Source organism: Nerophis lumbriciformis, linkage group LG38, assembly GCF_033978685.3.
Source record: "Nerophis lumbriciformis linkage group LG38, RoL_Nlum_v2.1, whole genome shotgun sequence".
Classification (NCBI taxonomy): Eukaryota; Metazoa; Chordata; class Actinopteri; order Syngnathiformes; family Syngnathidae; genus Nerophis; species Nerophis lumbriciformis.
This window is the reverse complement of record NC_084585.2, coordinates 12,262,395-12,285,711: the sequence shown is the minus strand read 5'-3', so window position 1 is coordinate 12,285,711 and position 23,317 is coordinate 12,262,395. Positions and strand designations below refer to the sequence as shown.

General features: G+C 38.4%; 1 protein-coding gene across 17 annotated transcripts in view; it reads left to right on the top strand.

Moving 5' to 3' along the window:
• Nucleotides 1-23,317, top strand: part of nfasca (neurofascin homolog (chicken) a) — a 197,372-nt gene that overhangs the window by 49,484 nt on the left and 124,571 nt on the right. For 16 of the 17 annotated variants that reach the window (XR_009811811.1, XR_009811809.1, XR_009811810.2 and 13 more), the window contains exon 1: nt 3,527-3,765. The gene's annotated coding sequence lies outside the window, so the exon portion shown is untranslated. Of the gene's footprint in view, nt 1-3,220; nt 3,284-3,526; nt 3,766-23,317 lie in introns of those variants that run through there. The other variant, XM_061932188.1, reaches the window with a different exon arrangement.

The following is a 23,317-nucleotide window of genomic DNA, read 5'->3' as shown; positions in this document are numbered from 1 at the left end:
AGCTCATTCACGTAAGAGACTAGACGTATAAGATTTCATGGGATTTAGCGATTAGGAGTGACAGATTGTTTGGTAAACGTATAGCATGTTCTATATGTTATAGTTATTTGAATGACTCTTACCATAATATGTTACGTTAACATACCAGGCACGTTCTCAGTTGGTTATTTATGCCTCATATAACGTACACTTATTCAGCCTGTTGTTCACTATTCTTTATTTATTTTAAATTACCTTTCAAATGTCTATTCTTGGTGTTGGGTTTTATCAAATAAAATTCCCCCAAAAATTTGACTTACAGTGCGACTTATATATGTTTTTTCCCTTCTTTATTATGCATTTTCGGCCGGTGCGACTTATACTCCGGAGCGACTTATACTCCGAAAAATACGGTACACAGAACAAGAATTATGATGACCATCTTGAACCCTTTTTTTCTTTTTTTTATTGAGACAAAGATTATTTATGTATTAAATATTTGTTTGCCTACTACAGTTTATTATTTATTTGTTCACTGTTCTGTTACAGAGAACAAGGAAATTGGATACAATTGCTATGGTATGAAAAGGGGTAGGAATAAATAAGTTCTGGTTCTTCCTACTCCTTTTCGGACGTGCTGTAATGAAACATCTGCAAATGTGTGATGTATTACATTGTACTGTATGCATGTTTGAAATAAACTGAAACTGAACTGAACAGTAGTCAACAACGACATGCAGTACAAAAAATCTGGAGATAAATAAAAATGACAGCATAGAGTATAGGCTACATGTGCAGACTTAGGCAACAGCCACTCCATGAAAGAACATACTCAAAAGCCTCAGTTACTGATTCTAATCATCACCTGCCCGTCTAGCTGGATCAGGCCATAGTATCTCATCCACATCACATGTGCAAGATGGGAAAGTGTGTGTACAGCATTGTGTGTAATATTTCGCAAAAACTGTGAAGCTGAGTCTATGCCTAATATTAAGCAAATCTGCACAGTGATTTTGCTTACTGTGTGTAGACTTTGTTAACTGTGTAATCATTTAAAATTGTGTGTGTAAGCAATTGGAAACAACTGTAATAACAACTTGCTGTCTCCAAAACTAATTTTTCATAGTCTAGTGACTTTTTAAGAATTATGTATGCATGATTTGAGGCTAAAAATTGTGGTAAGTGATGCATACATCTGTTAGTGTGGCCAAAGCCCAGGGTAGAATCTGACCCAACATCCAGTTCAATACCCATAACCACTGTGTGTGTGTGTGTGTGTGTGCGTGCGTGTGCGTGTGCGTGTGCGTGTGTGTGCGTGCGGTGCATGTAGGGGTCATTGCATAGTTAATTAACACATGGAACCCATTGGCATTAATCATCCAGCTATCATGTTGTTCTCATTTTTCCCTTGATTCTTCATGTGTTTAACCATTTGTGTGTGTTGTCTTGGCTTTTGTCTGTGTGTGTGTGTATGTGTGTGTGTGTGTCTTAAGGCAAGGCAGAAGGTGGATGAGGACATGCTTTTGTTGTGAGGACGTATGATTAAATGCAGGCTCATTTGCATGCTCAGTTTGAGGATTATTGACTGTTGGAGACTTAGGGCAGCTGAAAGGGTTGTCTGAGGTCACAAGGTCATGCTTCTGCTCGGGATGGTACCTTTCACATTTGAATTCATACGGTATTAACTCCTGGTACCTGGGAATTGACACTGGAACCAATTTGTGTGTATGTCTTCAAATGTGTTGATAAATGTTTTAAAAATCTCTTTTTTTTAATTGAACACTAAATTGTGCAGTGAAGTTATCTTTCACTTCTGTGTTTCAATGCAAGTACTGTACTGTATTATAGAGCAGACTTTGCATGTAGTTGTAATTCCAAGACGTTAGATAGCAGTAGTGTACGGACTACTTTGTGGCGTAGTCAGGAAGTAGTCTTGTAAGCCAGTCTTGTCTTAAGTTGAGTCTTACTAAGTGTTTATACTGTAAGTAGTGTACTTGTTACACACCAGCTGTTTGACGTGCATCCTAGCTGTAGTTTTCATTACAACATTTGGAGGTGTTAAAATTCGCCATGTAAAATCACTAATGCTAATTGGTAGCATGTCTATTGTAAATCCAATGTAAACTAGCCTTGAGCTAGCGCAATTTGAAAAGTGGAACCTTATTGTACTATTGAGTGCCATCTATTTGCTTTGTTGGCATGGAGACTTGTAACATTACTTAAAGGCAGTCCGGCTGAGTTCGCTCTGAGTGCTTATTCCCCAGCTAAGTGTATCTGCAACCGTATCAATATATGGAATTGTTTGGTGTTATGCGAGGCGGTACCCGATATGATGGATTTCATTCATTCTACAACATTCTGGTCAGGTTTACTGTTGAGCTGGAGCCTATCCCAGATTAGTTTAATTGAGAGGTAGGTTACACACAATAAAATGTTCTTGGAAAAATAAAAAAGGCAATCTTCATTTTACAGTCAGCTGAAAAAGACCACAGATTGCTCCTTTTTGCACGCACACACACGCACACACACACACACACACACACACACTAACTCTCGCGCGCACACACACGTGTGGGTGCACCCTAATTTTCCGTGACTGACCTTCCTTCAAGCCATGTTGCATCCATGAGAAATCACAGATAGCCTCCAGATGTACCACAAACATGGTGTCCATGCGTATGTATGTGTTTTTTTTACTGTGTGTTTGTGTTTTTACTGTGTGTGTGCGTATTTGTTTCTGCGTGTGTCTGTGTGTTAGTTTCTGTGGGTGTGTGTATTTTTTCTACACGTGTGTCTGTCTGTTTCTTTGTGTGCGTGTCTCTTTGTGTGTCTGTGTCTCTTTGTGTGTCTGTGTTTGTCTCTGCCTGTGTGTGTCTGAGTGTCAATGTGTGTGATTCTTTGTGTGTCTGTGTGTGTTTCATTGTGTGTTTGTATCTCTGTGTGTGTCTTTAGTATGTTTGACTTTTGAGTGAGCATGTCCTGATTGCATGCATGACAAGTTGTGTATTTTTAAGTGTGTGTTTTGCATGACTAATTTCATGACTACTGTGTGTTGAAGTTTTTAGGTCACATGATCACATCAGGAATGCATTGTTGTCATGATGTGTAAAATGTTCATGCAGCATAATAATTCACACAAAAAAAACAATGTGTTCCTTTTATTATTTCAGCACATTTTCCAAACGATAAAGCATACATTCATCATATTATAAAAAGTAATTTGTTATGTATTTTTATGCAGATGACCTTTCCTGTTTTTAATGAGGACTCCCTGTTCTGCCTGTGACACGTCTGTAGATGACATGTAAGTCACTTCTCATTTACTTATTAAATTTACTTTCATAAATGTACTTTTTTTTGTCAAGGACTAGGATGTAGGCGGATTCCTGCAAAAAAAAAAATTATAATAATAAAAGTGTAAAAATGTGTGAAGCAGAGGCTCATGCATAATTCATGAGGTGGGAGGGGTCAAGGTGAGGGGGCGGTGACAGATGGAGAGTGTGAGAGGAGAGCACACATCCTGAGAGGCAGTGAGCGCTCAGAGAAAGGACGAGAGGAACAGACAGATTGTTGGGCTGAAGATCAATGAACGCCATGGATAGCAAATAGGAACCGAGTCTAAATTTTACACGTCTAGCCTGCAGCCATTGATGCTGTCAATGATTGACAGCTGCTACTCTTTGTTGTTGTTGTCAGACTGTTTGTTGTCGCTTGTCTTGGATGCTGAAGGATTGATAGGATTGGAATTACGCTTCTGTCTGCCATCCTCAAGACTTGCATTGAGAGGTAATACTGAGTGTGTGTGTGTGTGTCTTAACTGTGCTTCACACCGATGTAATTGTTTTGTATCATAATCAAATGATTCTTTGAGCTTTGTACATATTATTCTTGACATATTAATAGTGTTTTTTAGCACCGATATTTTAGATTAATTTTTGTTGGTCAATGTACACAAATACATTTTAGGCTTTCTACAATTTCTATGAATTTTGAATGATGATAAATTGGACACACAGACACAGACACACACATGCGCACACACTCACACAATGTTCCAGTCCAATTAGCTGTCTGCCGTTTATGGTTGGAAAAGCATTGATTATGTTTGTTACATACAATAATATTGATATTCCTTCTTCTTTTAATTTGATTTGTTTATTAGTTATTGCTGTCTATAATGCATGTACACTCTGCTTGATTTACAGTATATATATATATATATATATATATTTATATATATATATATATAAATATATATATATATATATATATATGGTAACACTTTAGTATGGGGAACATATTCACCATTAATTAGTTGCTTATTTCAAGTAACACATACTTAATTTAGAGTTATTTGGACACTAGGGCAACATATAAGGGTTAGAGTTAGGGTTAGGGTTACTAATAAGAAATAATTCTCAGGTTATTGAGGGAAGACTCTTAGTTAATGGCTTACTGGTTGTATAATAATGCCATGCTGAATAAGGCATTAATAAGTACTTAATAATGACTAATTAAGAGCCAATATGTTACTAATTTTCATGTTAATAAGCAACTAATTAATGGTGAATATGTGTTCCCCATACTAAAGTGTTACCATATATATATATATATATATATATATATATATATATATATATATACATATATATATATACATACATATATCAGGGCTGTCAAATTTTACGTTGCCATTGATGCCATTAATCACAAAAAGTATTGACATTAAATGCAGATTAATGTTAGAATAATTTTTTTAATTGATCTATATTATGCAAGCAAGTAATTTACCACCATTAATCGGAATTAATCACATTTGAAAAGTATGATTAATCTGATTTAAAAAATATATGCTTTGACACTTTAACTTATGTCATTATTTATCAAAAAGTATTCACATTAATAATTTCTTAATGCAGATTAATCACCCAATTCATGTCAAAGTATCGGGGTATTTTTTTTAAGGTAATTTAGATTACGCAAGCAAGTAATTAACCGCAATTATTTCTAATGAATCACATTTCAAAAGTGTGATTAACCTGATATTAAAAAATAAAAATGTTGAGACTTGAACTCATGCAATTAATCACAAAAAAATATATTTTATTAATCATGTATCAATGCAGAGTAAACACCCAATCTGTGGTAAAATAACGGGGTATTTTTTTAAGTTGATTTCAAATATGCAAGCAAGTAATTTATCTGCTGTTTGGTGCCTGATAGTGGCAGTCCGCTCCCTGTGTGATCAGTGTCAGAGCTGGTCCGCATTGCCGGCAGTAAGTCAGACCTGTTTCCAGTGAAGGTTGGACTCCACCAGGGCTGCCCTTTGTCACCGGTTCTGTTCATAACTTTTATGGACAGAATTTCTAGGCGCAGTCAGGGTGTTGAGGGGATCAGGTTTGGTGGCTGCAGGATTAAGTCTCTGCTTTTTGCAGATGATGTGGTCCTGATGGCTTCATCTCACCATGATTTTCAGCTCTCACTGGATCAGTTGAGTGTGATCAGCACCTCAAAAGTCAGAGTCCATTGTTCTCTCCCGAAAAAGGGTGGAGTGCCATCTCCAGGTTGGGGAGGAGATCTTGCCCCAAGTGGAGGAGTTCAAGTATCTCGGAATCTTGTTCATGAGTGAGGGAAGAGTGGATCGTGAGCTCGACAGGCGGATCGGTGCGGCGTCTGCATTGTTTGGACCCTGTATCGATCCATCGTGGTGAAAAAGGAGCTGAGCCGGAAGGCAAAGCTCTCTATTTACTGGACGATCCACGTCCTCATCCTCACTTATGGTCATGAGCTTTGGGTTAGGACCGAAATGATAAGATCACAGAGTACAAGCGGCCGAAATTAGTCTCCTCCGACAGGTGGTAGGGCTATCCCTTACAGATAGGGTGAGAAGCTCTCTCATTCGGGAGGAGGTCAGAGTAAAGTCGCTGCTCCTCCAGATCGAGAGGAGCCAGATTAGGCGGTTTGGGCGTCTGGTCAGGATGCCACCTAAACGCTTACCTGGTAGGAGGCCATGGGGAAGACCCAGGACATGTTGGAGAACTTTGTCTCCCAGCTGGCCTGGGAATGACTCAGGATCCACTGGGAGGAGCTGGACAAAGTGGCTGGGGAGAGGGAAGTCTGGGCTTCTCTGCTTAGGCTGCTGCCCCCGTGACCTGGAGATGGATGGAAAGTAATTAGTCACAATTCAAAAGTGTCAATAATCTCATGTAAAAACATAAATACGCTTCAACTCATTTGATTACTCCCAAAAAATTGAACGCATTAATCATGTATTAATGCAGATTAATCACCTAATTTATTTTGAGCGCACATGCTCTTTTACCCTTTCTGTGGATGTTACCCCAAAGGCGGCCTGGGTTGTTATACGGTCAGTGATCAGGCCAATGAATACGTCAGTGCAAAGATGAGTGACCCAGATGCTACTTGAGGTAAGTCTGTTTGCAAGATAAATGGAACACGTTCGTTCAAAGTAAAACATTTTAAACATCTCTCTGTTTGACATTCTGGCAATAAAAATGCATTTGATTCCAAACATTGGGGTCTTTTCTTAAATTAATTCAAACAATGCAAGCAAGTGATTTACTGCGATTAATGTTGGTTAATTGCAGTGAAATTAATCTGATTTTTTTTTTAAAATGGTTTGACAGCACAAATATATATTGTTATGAAAAGCACACCGAAATTTGATTTGCTTTGCAAACGTTGTTATGCTCCTATTTGTGTTATTGCTGAAGTCAGCGTATTATGGATCAGTCATGAAGCTGTTGGTTGTTAAAGTGACCACATGTCCTGTACAAGAGGGGTCGTGGTTACGCAAATGATACGCTTGATCTTTTGAAATGAGTTTATTGACACTTTGCTGAGTGTCCTGATAGGTAAGGAAGTATAATAATCATGGAGTAACTTATATTGCCGTAACAATAACACTGATATTACAGCAAGTCTAGTATCATGTATGATATATTGGAATAAAAAAGCTATGTTTGTTTTGGTTGCTGCTTGTGCTGATATGTTTATGGAATAATGGAAGATGTAGCACACGTGTATGCTTGTGATAGAAACACGTATATACATAAATGCACAACACACAATCATGAGATTCACTTGTGGCTTAGTGTCTTCATCAATAGATATTTAAATACAAGCACGTTCAATCCATTATTGACGTTTCTGGCGAGGCAAGGTACAAACTTGTTTGGTGGAACTGTGGACTGATTTGGAAATGTTTGAAGAGCGAGGAGAGACGTGTGTGTTCAGACGGGATGCCCATGAGCCAAGCACTTAACCTACATTTGTGCCAAAGCTTCTGTCAGTGCCTGAAAGGCTTGAGGATACAACCGTCTGCTTCAGCAAGACATGATATCAAAGATAAGCAAGCAGTGATAACCTACGTGTAACACCATGGAACTGTCAACTCTCTTATAATTGTGCAGTATTCACATACAGCAGGGGTCGGCAACCCGCGGCTCCGGAGCCGCATGCGGCTCTTTGATCACTCTGATGCGGCTCAGCTGCATACTTGCCGACCCCCCCGATTTTCCCGGGAGACCTCCGGATTTCAGTACCTCTTGCAGAAAACTCCCGGGTGTAATATTCTCGGATTTTCACCCTTACAATAATAATAAAGGCGTGCCATGATGGTACAACATTTAGCGCCCTCTACAATCTGCTATAATAACAGCATGCCAGCCCAGCCTCTTGTTATATGCATCTTCTGCTTGCACACGTAAGTGACAGCAAAGCATACTTGGTCAACAGCCACACAGGTTACACTGACGGTGGCCATATAAAACAACTTTAACACTCTTACTAATAATGCGCCACACTGTGAACTAAAACCAAACAAGAATGACAAACACATTTCGGGAGAACATCTGCACCTTAACACAACATAAACACAACAGAACAAATACCCAGAATCCCATGCAGCCCTGACTCTTCCAGGCTACATTATACACCCCTGCTACCACCAAACCCCGCCCCCACCCCAACCCTGCTCCCTCACACATCAACCCCCCCCTGTGCGTCGGTTGAGGTGGGCGGGGTTTGATAGCGGGGGGTGGGGAAATGTGTTTGTCATTCTTGTTTGGTGTGGGTTCACAGTGTGGCGCATTATTAGTAAGAGTGTTAAAGTTTTTTATACCACTACCGTCAGTGTAACCTGTGTGGTTGCTGACCAAGTATGCCTTGCTGTCACTTACGTGAGTAAGCAGCAGCCCCATACAACGTGTGGCTGATCCGGCACGCTGGTTGTAGTGGGCGCTAAATGCTGTACCATCATGGCACGTACGAGACAATACATGCCCTGAAATTCGTAGTCTGCCGGAAAAATCGGGTTGGTTGACAAATTTGACGCTGTCAAGCGCCGTTCATATAAAACCCGCGGGCCGCACTAACATTCAATTTTCATATTAAGGTGTAGGTCGCGTGTCTAAGACCCTTGGTTTATACATAGCACAAAGCAAAAAAACAACAACTTTGTATGCAGTGTTATTTCATTTTAAATTTCAAAAGATTTTTGTGGCTCCCATTGTTTTCTTTAATTTGTGAAACTGGTCAAAATGGCTCTTTGACTAGTAAAGGTTGCCGACCCCTGACATACAGTATTATTATGTAGTATTCATATGCAGTATTATTATACTAGATAATATATCGCGAGAATCGATTTGTTTAAAAAAATCCAGGGCTGCACGATTTAGAGAAAAAACTTAATTGTGATTACCCTCTCCAAAATTGCGATTGCGATTCAATTTGCGATTTTTATATTTTATACATAAAAATGCATAAAACTGCAAAAAAATAATGAGTGAAGGAAGACATGTTACTTTTAGGCTATCTCTATACTAAGCCGGATAACAGCTTAAACAAATAATTACTTAGCCTAAGCCTCGTTTCAGCCACACTAAATCAGCGTTTAAGGTCCCCCTCCTCGGACAATCTTTTACACGGGTAAGTGCGCCGTCTATTTCTTGAATCTCCGGCTCCTAGCTTTGTATGGAGTCATTGATTTGACAAACTCAGTTCGGAGAGGAAGTGACGCCAGAAAGATGGAGGTGAGTCATGCAGACATGCCCGTGTGGAAATCACACATGAATACCTTAAGACATGGGTGTCAAACTCTGGCCCACGGGCCAAATTCGGCCCGCCGTGTAATTTCACTTGGCCCTTGAGGCAATATCAAATTAACACTAGAGCTGGCCCGCCGATTATATACAGCGGCGGTGCCACGGTAACACCGCATTCACCGCTAATTCTAATACTTGCCAACCCTCCCGGGAGACTCCCAAATTTCAGTGCCCCTCCCGGAAATCGTCACATCCGCTTTTCATCCAGTCCAACGAGGGCTGGCCCAGCCACATAATATGTGCGGCTTCCGGGACGCTACAAAGTGTGTGTGGGGGTGCAGGGGGGCGGGATTTGGTGGTAGCAGGGGATGTATTTTGTAGCGTCTCGGAAGAGTTTGTGCTGCAAGGGGTTCTGGGTATTTGTTCTGTTGTGTTTATGTTGTGTTACGGTGCGGATGTTCTCCCGAAATGTGTTTGTCATTCTTGTTTGGTGTGTATTCACAGTGTGGCGTATATTTCTAACAGTGTTAAAGTTGTTTATACGACCACCCTCAGTGTAACCTGTATCGTTGTTGATCAAGTATGCGTTGCATTCACGTGTGTGTGCGTACAGAAGCCGCACATATCTTGTGACTGGGCCGGCACGTTGTTAGAATGTATGAAAAGCGGACGTGACGACAGCTCGTAGAGTACGTTAAAGGCAGTGCCTTAAAGGCACGCCCACAAGACTGTGGTCCGGGTGGACTACGAGATATAATGACTGATGAACCACTTCGTTGGATAATGAAGGTTGCCTCAGCTCAAAGCCTGAGCCCCGACATTAATGAACTAGCATCCAAGAAAAGATGCCAGGTATCTGGCTTGGGCACATCAGATTAGATCAGTGTGTTGCAAACTGAGCAGTTTAAAGTCCTGAATGGTTGGTTTATTCATTGTTATTTTATTTTCAAATTTATTAGCCTGTGGAAAAAGTTAATGTTGAAGGCTGCAAATAGAAAAGAGGCATTCCATTTTTTTTTAAATTGTATTTGATATGCCATTGATATTTTTTAATTGTTATTATTATTATTTGAAACTCGATTTTGCTTGTCATTATAAAGTTATATAAGCCTTGCTTGTTCAATATTCAATGCAAAACTTGTTTGGGTCCCTATTAAAAGGTTAATTTGTTCAACCTTGGCCGGCGGCTTTGTTCAGTTTTAAATTTTGGCCCACTCTGTATTTGAGTTTGACACCTCTGCATTAAGAGAAGCAAACGCGCGATTGCAGCTATTTCGGATACAACACATCTCAGACGGCAACATAGACGGTTGAGCGACGGTTTTGGATAAGGCCTGGAAGAACGACAGCCTGGTGGGATATGTTTGTCAACGAGTGTGTTGTGCCAGAGGAACGGCAAGAGAACTTTCAAATGTCCAGGTCTACATAGTGAAAAACTTTGTCCATTTGTCGAAGGGGAGGCAACGACAGACTACGAAATACAGCGAATACATTTGGACCGGCAAAGCAGACTATCAGTTATTGTCCGCGATGTATGTCAAGCGATTACTCAACGTCTAGTTTTGTACTCCATTACTATTGTGAAGCCATGAAGTGGTTGCGGCCGCCAAGTACGACGGCAAATTTCAGCCTACCAGCACAGTGTCCTGAACAAATATCTATGATTGGTGTAAAATGTTCTTTATCATATTGTTTACTTTCACACGGCCATTAAAGATATGATTCGTGTATGATGGCTCAGGTGTGATTCACTACAATAGGGCTAGTCTAACAGCTGCTGATGGTGAGGCAAGCAAGGTTTACTGTTAAAAGAAATGTGGCAATAGTCTACATTGAAACACAGGGTAAGGATACACTTCCAGGTCAGAGGTGACTATTGTCTCAAGGTGCCACACATTAAAACAATATGCCATAATTTACTTAAAAAAATATTTGTCTTTATGCAGACAGACTTTGAGTTTTTGTCTACATCATGTTCTCAAACTGAAGAAATATTCGATAAAAACTATACAGTCTTTATAATCTAATGTAACAATAATAAATAATAATAATGCAGGTAACCATTTAAAAGAATATACACTTTTATTCCTCATTACTACAGCATTGTTTACCATTGTATAACACGTTTGTTATTCTAAATAAATAAACAAAAAAAACATAAAATTGACTCATTTCTGTCAGCAATAATTTAGCCTAAATAGATATTGAACATCTTAAAGTGTACTTTTTTTTCCAAGTTGAAAAAATTAAATCGGACGTTGTCTTTTTGTTTATTGCTATCACGTGATCACATCTTTGCTTACTCGTCCGTGTTCATATCGCCCATATCGATTTGAAGCTATAATATTACCACAACGGGATATTTGGCTTTATAATTGTATGTTTTTCCTCCTAATTTGCATTAGTTTGCGGCACTTTTCACTGGAGAGTCGCGAGTCTCTCTGCATTTTGTGTGTGTTGGCGGCGACACCCAACTCTAATCTGTGCCGAGACAAAGATTGTGAATGACTGAAAAGAGGGGTCACTCTGTTCAGTTAATTCCACTGTTGAATAAACGCGCTCAGGTGCTGAATACGATGCACAAAGTAGGAAGTCGTTCTTCCTGTTTGAAACGAACGAAAGGCTCAACAATTCTGATTAGCAAACATGTCTTTCACTCAAATGCCGGTGATGGCGGAGGGAAAAAAACTCAGCTTCTTGCGGTTATTTAGCGCACTAAATAAAACCTTGATGTAGTTTTGATTTTGATTAACCGTGCAGCCCTACAAGAATCGATTGTGAAGTGAATCGTCACCCAAGAATTTGAATCAAATCGAATTGTGATTTGTTGTAATTAGGGTTGTACGGTATACCGGTATTAGTATAGTACCGCGATAATAATGAATCATATTCCGTACTATACCGCCTCTGAAAAATACCGGTCCGCCATTATTAAATTGTAACAGAAATGTAGATAGAACATGTTAAAAGAGAAAGTAAGCAGATTACAAGTAGATTAATAATTCATTTTCTACCACTTGTCCTTAATAATTTTGACAAAATAATAGAAAATGACATGACACAATATGTTACTGCATACGTCAGCAGCTAAATTAGGAGCCTTTGTTTGCTTACTTACTAATGAAAGACAAGTTGTCTTGTATGTTCACTATTTTATTTAAGGACAAACTTGCAATAAGAAACATATGTTTAATGTACCGTAGTATTTTTTGTTAAAATAAAGCCAATAATGCAATTTTTTTGTGGTCCCCTTTATTTAGAAAAGTACCGAAAAGTATAGAAATAATTTTGGCACCGGTACCAACATATTGGTATCGGGACAACACTAGTTGTAATATTTCCGTCCCTCTTATGCAGTATTATAACTTGTCAAAAGATAAACTATCACACCTTTTAACAACCGTACTACACCATGTAATTGCAGAACACAAGGATATGTAGTTTTTACCTCGTTGTATTTCTTCGAAAATTCACTCAAGTGCGTTACACTTGCGTACGTAAACTTCCACTCAGTCGTTTGAGTGCGCAAGTGCATTACACGAGAAGTACGTTAAAATGCAGTACTCTGTCAGTACCTGGATAATGTACTCAAAACTAAATGGTGAGTGTGGCTAGTGGAAAGTGAGGTACCGTATTTTTCGGAGTATAAGTCGCACCGGAGTATAAGTCGCACCTGCCGAAAATGCATAATAAAGAAGGAAAAAAACATATATAAATCGCACTGGAGCCCGGCCAAACTATGAAAAAAACTGTGACTTATAGTCCGAAAAAAACGGTACTAACTTGAAATACATATAATAATAGTGGATCCGATTTTTTTATGGCGCTTTTGTAGACACTAAGCGCCTTACAGTGAGAACTGAAAACCCACCTTTCATTAAGTCCACATTCACATATGGTGGTGGTAAGCTACATTTGTAGCCACGGCTGCCCTGGGGCAGGCTTACACCGAGTAGGCTACCAATTTGCGCTGACCACCACCAAACGTTCATTCACATTCAAACACCAGTGTGAGCTGCCCTGGGGCAAAGTGTGTGAAGTGTCTTGCCCAAGGACACAACGGCAGTGACTAGGATGGCGTAAGTTGGATTCGTATAAGGAGCCTTCAAGTTTCTGGACAGCCGCTCTAGCTTCTGAGCTACGCCGCACGAAAAATTGTGGCAAAGGAGCAACGCATTGAAATGAAACTTAGCAATAATAATACAAATAAAACTAATAAATAGAAGGAAGAAAGACAATGAGAAGGAAGAACGATAAATAATAATAATAGAAAGAAGAAGGAAAAGAAATGAAAGCTGGAGAAGGATAATGAAGAAAAATAAGGAGAAAGAAGAAAAAAGAAGGCGAAAGAAGAAGGAGAAGAAAACAGAAGGAGAAGAAGTAGAAGAACAAAGAAGAAGGACATATAGGAAGGAAGAAGGAAGAAAGGACAAAGAAGAAAAAGGACAACAAAAAAGATGGAGGAAGAAAAAAAAAGAAGGCGGAAGAAGAAGAAGAAGGAAAATAAATGAAAGTTGGAGAAGGATAATGAAGAAAAATAAGAAGGAGAAAGAAGAAAAAAGAAGGCGGAAGACGGAGAAGAAAACAGAAGGGGAAGAAAGAAGAAGAAACAGAAGGAAGAAGGTGAAAGAAGAATAAGAAAAAAAGAGAAAAAAGAAGAATAAAGGAGAAGAAAGCAGAAGAAAAAGAACTAGAAGAACAAAGAAGAAGGACATATAGGAAGGAAGAAGGAAGAAAGGACAAAGATGAAAAAGGACAACAAAAAAGAAGGACAAAGAAAAAAAAGAAGGCGGAAGAAGAAGAAGAAGAAGGAAAATAAATGAAAGTTGGAGAAGGATAATGAAGAAAAATAAGAAGGAGAAAGAAGAAAAAAGAAGGCGGAAGAAGCAGAAGAAAACAGAAGGGGAAGAAAGAAGAAGAAACAGAAGGAAGAAGGTAAAAGAAGAATAAGAAAAAGAAAGAGAAAAAAGAAGAATAAAGGAGAAGAAAGCAGTACAAAAAGAAGAAAAAGAACAAAGAAGAAGAAGGACATATAAGAAGGAAAAAGAAAGAAAGGACAAAGAAGAAAAAGGACAAGGAGGAAGAAGAAGAAGGAAGGCAAGGTTCAGTGCCTTGCTCAAGGGCACCTAGACAGTAATTGAGAATAGTCAGGATCCTCAGACTAGGATGTCCAACTAGTGATTCCAGAATGTGAAAACCTTACAGTATGAGCCTCAGGCGCCTCATATGAACGAAACGAACAGTGGAAAACAGAAGCTTGTGTGACAAAAACATTCATGTCATGATGGACAAAATGTCCTTTCATGGCAGACATAATGTCTTTACTGTGAGGAAGGAAGTGGACAAGACGGAAACATCCTGTTTGACTAAATTGAATTTGGTCCTGGAATAATGACGCAACTGTACGTGTTGGATGTAAGGCTGCAAGGCACACCAGCCAATGGCTAATGACTTCAATCACCACGGTAACCTCAAGGCAGATGGAGCCATGCCCAGACCAGGACTGGAAGACACACACTCACACACGTTGTTATCTATTATTCATTCGCCAATCATTTGTGGTCGCTTTTTCCGCCTTGAACAAAATTTTATGTGAACATCTTTTTTTTTTTTAACTCCTCTCTTGTAGATTTCTCGTACATTTTTTTTAAAAACATTTGTTTATTGAAATATTTTGACAGACAGTTAACGGAAATACTGTACAATACAAATCAATTGTTCTTTTTCCCCCACCGCCCAAAAAACAAAACAAAAACAAAAACAAAAAACAGTCAAATAAATTCAAGCAAACATTGATACAAAGCCACAGACAAATGCACAACTGTGTGGCCTCAACATGGTGCAGCAATACACAAAAGACTCATCAATCAACCACAATTCAACCACGTCTCAATCGGGGCCAAACTGGAGATCAGTGTCCTTTACATATTTTAGGAAACCAACCTATACTTCCCGAAACTCCACGGAACAACCATTCAATGTCAGCCTAAAGTAGTGAATGCTACAAGATTATTTTTGGGTTTGCTAAAGGAAACGTGCACTAATAAGAATACCTGTTGTTCATTCTGGCTTTGGAGTTGTGTTTTCCGAATGTTTGAAAGTCATTGAACTGGTTTTGATTGATTCAGTGTTTTTCAACCACTGTGCTGCGCGTGAGATACAGTCTAGTGTGCCGTGGGAGATTATGTAATTTCACCGATTTGGGGTAAAAAATATTTTTTGCAAACCAGTAATTATAGTCTGTGGATGATGTGTTGTTGTTGAGTGTTGGTGCTGTCGAGAGCTCGGCAGAGTAATCGTGTAATACTCTTCCATATCAGTAGGTGGCAGCAGGTAGCTAATTGCTTTGTAGTTTTGGGAGGCAGCGTGGAGGTAAAAGGGTGTCTAATGCTTAAACCAAAAATAAATAAAAGGTGAGTGCCCCTAAGAAAAGGCATTGAAGCTTAGGGAAGACTATGCAGAACGAAACTAAAACTGAACTGGCTACAAAGTAAACAAAAACAGAATGCTGGACGACAGCAAAGACTTACTGTGGAGCAAAGATGGCGTCCACAATGTAACATCCGAACATGACATGACAATCGACAAAGTCCCCACGAAGAAGGATAAAAACAAAGTAGATGCGGGAAATATCGCTCAAAGGAAGACCTGAAACTGCTCCAGGAAAATACCAAAAAAAGAGAAAAAGCCACCAAAATTGGAGCGCAAGAAAAGAACTAAAACACTACACACAGGAAAACAGCAAAAAACTCCAAATAAGTCACGGCGTGATGTGACAGGTGGTGACAGTACACCTACTTTGAGACAAGAGCTATATTGATGCATGGTTGGTTATGGTTTAAAGTCATATCCAACAAAAACGACTTTTTACTGTCAACTGAGTTTCGTTGTTTAATGATTTCTGCTGGTGGTGTGCCTCCGCATTTTGTCAACACAAAAAATGTGCCTTGGCTCAAAAAAGGTTGAAAATCACTGGATTGATTGATTGATAGATTGATTGAGACTTTTTTTTAATTTTTTTATTTAGCCTTTATTTAACCAGGTAAATTCCCATTGAGATCAAGGATCTCTTTTCCAAGGGAGACCTGGCCAAGAGGGCAGCAGCAAGGTTACATTAAAAACAGTAAACAAATACATAAAACATCACATTTACAACATTAAAACTTGCTCACATTGTGACTTCCTTGTTTCCTGGTTAAAAGACAAGACAGATAAGATGGAGTGATACCCAGAACGGTTTTGTAGATGAAAACATACCAATGATTGGGGCGTCGAGCACATAAAGATGTCCAGTTAACCATTGAGTATAATACGCAATGGTGAGTAAGGGGAGCACAGTTGGTGATGAATCTCAGTGCCCCGTGGTACACACTATCCAGCTCGTGGAGACAACCAGCAGTAGCATTCATGTACAACACATCTCCATAGTCAATAACAGGTAAAAAGGTTGTTTCCACCAATTTCTGTTTCACAGTAAAAGAAAAGCAAGACTTGTTTCTATAATAAAATCCCAGTAAAAGTTTAAGTTTTTTTTACAACATACTGACTGTGCTCCTTAAAACTCAAGTGGTCATCAATTAAAAATGCTAAATATTTAAAAGCAGATACTAACATAATTTGTTGCCCATTTCTTGTTAAAATGTTCTCACACAGTGCTGATCTTACAGTTTTTGATGTGGTAAAGAACATACACTTTGTTTTCTCTGCATTTAAAACCAGTTGAAGATAGCAAAGTTGTTCTTGTACTCTGTCAAATGCATGTTGTAGATATTTAAAGATCTCAGCAGGAGTGGGTGCTGTGCAGTATATGACAGTATCATCAGCATAGAAATGGAAAGTTGAGTAGATTGCACAGTAGATTGTACTGTACTGTGCAATCTACTGTATTGCACAGTAGATTGCAATCTACTGTGCAATACAGTAGATTGCACAGTAGATACTGTGCAATCTACTGTATTAGTAGATTGCACAGTACAGTACATATTCCGTACAATTGACCACTAAAATGGTAACACCCGAATAAGTTTTTCAACTTGTTTAAGTCGGGGTCTACGTTAATCAATTCATGGTAGACTGGATGAGCGTGATGTAGACCAGGAAGGGTTGGAAATTGTGTTTTTTTGTTTGTTTTATGAAAGTGTTTGTTGATCGACTACCTCCCTTTCAGCACCCAGGCAAAAGCTACGATATTTTATACCCGCACAAAAACCACACAATCCAAGAGATTCGTAACTTCTGTCGGGATGTCGATAGACAATGAAAATATATGGGAGTTATCTGGAGAATGAGCAAAATAGTGAGTGCAATCCATTTTGCGTGTTTGTGTTCATGTATATGTAGAATATATGCTGATTATAAAAATGTCCACAATACCGGAAGGAAGATATATATATATATATATATATATATATAAAAATTTAGCTCTCAAAATGTGATTTATCAAGACTGAAGCTGCTTTGAAGCCACTGTCACTGGATCTATATTTTGCACGTTTGGAAGGTGCGCGCAAACTGGCACAGTAACGCACAATCGGCTGAGAGAATGGAGGGGATTGCGCTGCAATGACAGACGACAGAGAAGGAAAATCCTCCACCCATGTGCTTGTCAACATATTTGGACGGTCAGACATAAAAATGTTAGACATATCGCCTATTCAGCGATGCAAATTTAGATCTGCTTGATGACTTAATGGGCTGTAAATTCAGTTGATTCTTTTTGGTCTGCTGTTTTTTTTAAGGTGCTAGTTTTTTAAATAGGAGATATATTAATATAATATCTATTTGTAGGTACAGTACAGGCCAAAAGTTTGGACACACCTTCTCATTTCAATGGGTTTTCTTTATTTTCATGACTATTTACATTGTAGATTGTCATTGAAGGCATCAAAACTATGACACCTGTGAAGTGAAAACTCTTAAAGCTCACCGAGAGAATGCCAAGAGTGTGCAAAACAGTAATCAGAGCAAAGGGTGGCTATTTTGAAGTAACAAGAATATAAAACATGTTTTCAGTTATTTCACTTTTTTTTTGTTAAGTACTGTACATAACTCCACATGTGTTCATTCATAGTTTTGATGCCTTCATTGAGAATCTACAATGTAAATAGTCATGAAAATAAATAAAACGCATTGAATGAGAAGGTGTGTCCAAACTTTTGGCCTACCCTACACACTATTAAGTACTTGTTATTTGGATGTTAGTAGATCAGGCCCATAGTTTTTTCTTGCTCAAAATTTTTACAACACAAATGTGCTAAATGCGTATTGTCGGACGTACACCAACACAAGAAGTAAAACAAAAAAAAAACAAATGACCCTAATGAGGTTTTAAGGTAAAAAACTGACCACTCAGTCATCATAATTTCATGTTTTTGTTTTTTATTTTACAGTCCATCACTGTAAATGAAAAAAACGCTAACACTGTTGCTTTTACGGCAAAATTCTGGTGAATGGTTTGCCAGTTGTTTACCCTAAATTCTATGGTTGTTTTTACATCACTGTTATGTTTACAGTAAATGTCTCTTAACTGAGCTGGCAGTTTTTATTTCACCATAAATGTATGATCGTCTTTACAGTGTTGCTGTAAATTGAAACCGGTACCACAGTAAAATTTTGGCGACTGACCTGCCAGTTTTTTTTTTACCGTAAATCTGCGGTCGTTGTTTTTACAGTGCATTACTGTAAATCAGTGGTCTCAAACTCAATTTACCTGGGGGCCACTGGATGCAGAAACTGGGTGAGGCTGGGCCGCAAGAAAAGATTTCTTAAAAAAATCTAACATGCACTTTTTAATGAATTCACCTTCTTTGAATGGCTATTTAGCCCTAGCAACATACTTGCCAACCGTCCCGTTTTTTCCGGGAGACTCTCGAATTTCAGTGCCCCTCCCGACAATCTCCCGGGGCAACCATTCTCCCGAATTTGTCCCAATTTTCACCCGGACAACAATATTAAGGGCGTTCCGTGATAGCACTGAACTTTAACGTCCGCTTTTTCACCATACAAACAGCGTGCCGGCCCAGACACACAGAAGTGACTGCAAGACATACTTGATCAACAGCCATACAGGTCACACTGAGGGTGGCCGTATAAACAACTTTATCACTGTTATAAATATGCGCCACACTGTGAACCCACACCAAACAAGAATGACAAACACATTTCGGGAGAACATCCGCACCGTAAGACAACATAAACACAACAGAACAAATACCCAGAACACCTTGCAGCCCTAACTGTTCCGTGCTACAATATACACCCCTGCTACCACCAAACCCCGCCCCCCCCCCCCCAACCCTGCCCACCTCAACCGACGCACGGAGGGGGGCACAAAAGAGAGTCATTGCGGCCCGCGGGCCGGGTGTCTGAGACCCCTGCTGTAAATGGAAAAAAGCAGTATAATAATTTTTGCTGTTAAATTCTGGCGACTGAGCTGCTAGTTGTTGTTGTTTTTACCATACATTATACAGTCATTGTTTATATACCGTGCATTACTGTAAATGGAAAAATTGTACTACTGTTATTGTTACAGTAAAATTCTGGTGACTAAGATGACATTTTTTTACTGTAGATTCTATAGTTGTTTTTACGGTGCATTACTGTAAATGGAAAAACTGTACCACTTTTATTTTTATGGTCAAAATAAAATTGTCCGTTAAACAATTTTAACATACATTTTTTTCACCATATTTTTTTTTAATGTATGTACTCCAAATTGACTCAGGTCAATCGAACGGTTAGGATTTTCTTCATAAACAGTTCCATCCCTAACACACACTCACACACACACACACACACACACACACACACACACACACACACACACACACACACACGCACACACACACACACACGCACGCACGCACGCACACATTCTTGTATTTGTTACCACCTTGAGACCTCCGAAAAATGCCTTCCTCTTTAGGACCACCCTTTCTAGATATATAAAGATTTGTATTTACAACATTAATAATATATACATACTATGCAAATATAAAAAAAGCTTGTTGTGAAAAATTTGTTGGAATTTCACAAGAAAAACGTTGAATTTTAGCAGTATTATAATAAAAGTCGTAATTTTACTCAACGCAAGTCAATTTTACAAGAAAAACTGAACATTTGTGCAATACTGTGATAAAAGTTGGAATTTTACTCAATAACAGTCGCAATTTTACAAGAAAAGCTTAAAATGTTGGCAATTTTATGAAAAGAGTCGTAATTTTCCCCGACAATAGTCAAAATGTTATAAGAAAACTTAAAAATGTTTGCAATATTATAATAATAATAATTTTACTTGGCAAAATTGTGTTAAAAGTCATAATTTTACTAGAAAATTTTCACTATTTTACAAGAACAACAAAGAAATTGGCAATATTGTGATAAAAGTCAGAATTTTACATGACAAGTGTCACCATTTTGCATTAAAAAGTAATAATTTTACATAATTAAAAAAAAATAACATTACGAGAAAATATTGCAATATTACCGAAACAGAAAGAATATGTGAAATTGTTCCCAATTTTACAAGAAAAAAGTCGACACATTGTGAGAAAAAGACTGCTTTTAGTGATTTTGTGTTGTTGTTGTTGAATTTTTTTGTTTGTAATTGGTTTTTAACCTTCATTATTTACTTCAAGTTATCACATTTTTGGGACCACCCTAATTTTGATGGATTTCACCACCAGGGGTGCAGATGAGACATTCTCTATTAGATGCAATGGTTTTCCGTATTGGGACCATGATTTATGTCCTAACATGTTCACCGGTCCTCATATGGAAGGTACTTTTCCTTGTTGATGTCTCAAGACGGGTAGAAATACAAGAACACACACACACACACACACACACACACACACACACACACACACACGATAATAGCTAAAAGACCCCCGATCTCACACCCCCTAACTCCCCAATGATGTTCTGCCTTTCCGCCACCCCCTACTTCCCCCGACCCCCACTTCCTCCATATCGCCCTCCTTTCAATCTCTCCTCACTTTCATCCTTCCATCCCCGGTGGCACTGTTGCTAGGGAGCCCTGCTGACTCGGGGTGTTTTTCATTGGCCAGTATAGAGTGTAGGTGCACGAAGGGGGGGGGGGGGTGCAGCTGAAAAAAGAACGATATGGAGGGGATCTTTGATGGGGGGGGGGGCACCCAGATGTGCTAATGAGGATGTATGCTGACCCACTTTGTAGTACATGAGCACACTGTATGACTACATTGATGCGGCAATTGGACATATTGAGCAATAGTATGTAATTAACGGTAGCAGGATGATCAAGGATGTAAAATTAATGAAGATTGTTTGGCGTCAATGTGAGATATTAGAAAATACATGGAAGACGGTAGAAATATATATTTGTATTCATGTCTTCTGGACACACTTAAGATGTAATTATTGTGTATTCTCAATTTGCAGTATAGTTCACCTGACATGAATTTTGATCAATGAATGGATTAGTTTGAATCCTGACAGCAAGCTAATATTGTATATTTATTATTATACAGTATGTCGATAGAGATCCTTTCAAGGTTTATGTAAAGAAGAATAATATTACTGCTAATGGAAAGTATTGGCTGTTGCAGGTGGGCGTGGCTTCCGCTGTCAGCCTGAAGGCATCGCTAAACGCTCTCTTTGTTTGACATGAATATGTTATGACAAAGGTGAAGGGGATGATTTATTTACAGGGATTTCAGCGTTAGCGTGAGTTTTTAAAAAAAATTTAAGTATTTGAGTATTTTCAGGAGTCTTTTTTTTGTGTCCATGAAGGAAACAAAGAAACCATCATGTACCCGTCTGAGAAGGAATCAAAGCACAAAATGACTGGTTATGATTTATTTACAGCGGGACGGTCATAGTGTCTGAAATATTGGTGCCTGTTATGATTTTCTTTATGGTCTCATTTGTGTTATTAGTCTTAAATTTTACATTTGAAGTAATTATGAATGAGAAGCATCATTGTCAGACATCAATAACAATATCATTTTACCATCTAATCCAACTACTGTTTTTCAGCGTCATTATTTGAATGAATGTTATGAAATCAGTTGTAAACCTGCTTCAGTATTTAAAAAAATGTAATCCCCTGCAATCTCTCTTTGTTTAGTTTTTTCTTTCTTTACCCCATTGCCTTGTCCTCCCCCTCTCTGTTCATCTGCGTGTTTGAGACGCTGATGGCGTGAAAGTGTTGGGGGGTAAATAACAGATCGGGGTCTCCTCGCCTCTTAGAATTCTGGCTTGGAGGTTATGAGCCAATATTGTCAATTTTTTATTATTATATTTAATGCTGCTGTTGTGCCATCTGCTTGGCTTGCTCATTGATCAAATCATGGCTTAGAGTATATATTATTTTACAGCAATAATATCATGTCATACATATATATATATGTATATGTAGGTATGTATACACATACATACCTACATATACATATATTAGGGCTGTCAAATTTTACAATGTAAATAGTCATTAAAATAATGACAATGCATTGAAATGAGGTGTTTCCAAACTTTTGGCCTGTACTGTATATATATATATATATATATATATATATATATATATATATATATATATATATATATATATATATATATATATATATATATATGTATATAAATACTTGAAAAAATAAATACTTGAATTTCACAGTGTTCATTTATTTGACAAACAAAATAACAGTCCACAGTAACAAAGTAAAGTAACAAATTAAATAGCTGTCCACAGTACCCGTGCAAATGGTGGATGGCGGTGATAGTTTAGTAAATAAAATTAAAAAAATAAAAACAATACAAAAAAGCCAAACATTGCATAGATTCGCCATCAGTTTATGCAATGACGGCTAGAAGTAAAAGTAATCATCAAAAGGAAATTAAAACTGCCTATACAGGAGTAGATATAGGTCAGTGGTTCTTAACCTGGGTTCGATCGAACCCTAGGGGTTCGGTGAGTCGGCCTCAGGGATTCAGCAGAGCCTCCGCCGCGGAGTTCAAGACACACCCGACTCATCGTGAAAAAAACAACTTCTCCCTGTCGGCGTATTATGGATACCCCCAAACAATGTTCCCTCTAATTTTCCATATGTGTGAGCAAACGCAAAAACTCCTTGAGCATTCGGTGGAGCAAATGTGAGCGACGTCAGACGTGCACATGCACTCTGGTCACACCTGCAGCACACCTGTCCCAAACCTGAGTAAATAACAAGTTCAATGTTTTATTATTATAATCAAAAGACAGCAGTCATTTCCATGAGATTATTTTCTAATATAAGTGTTTTG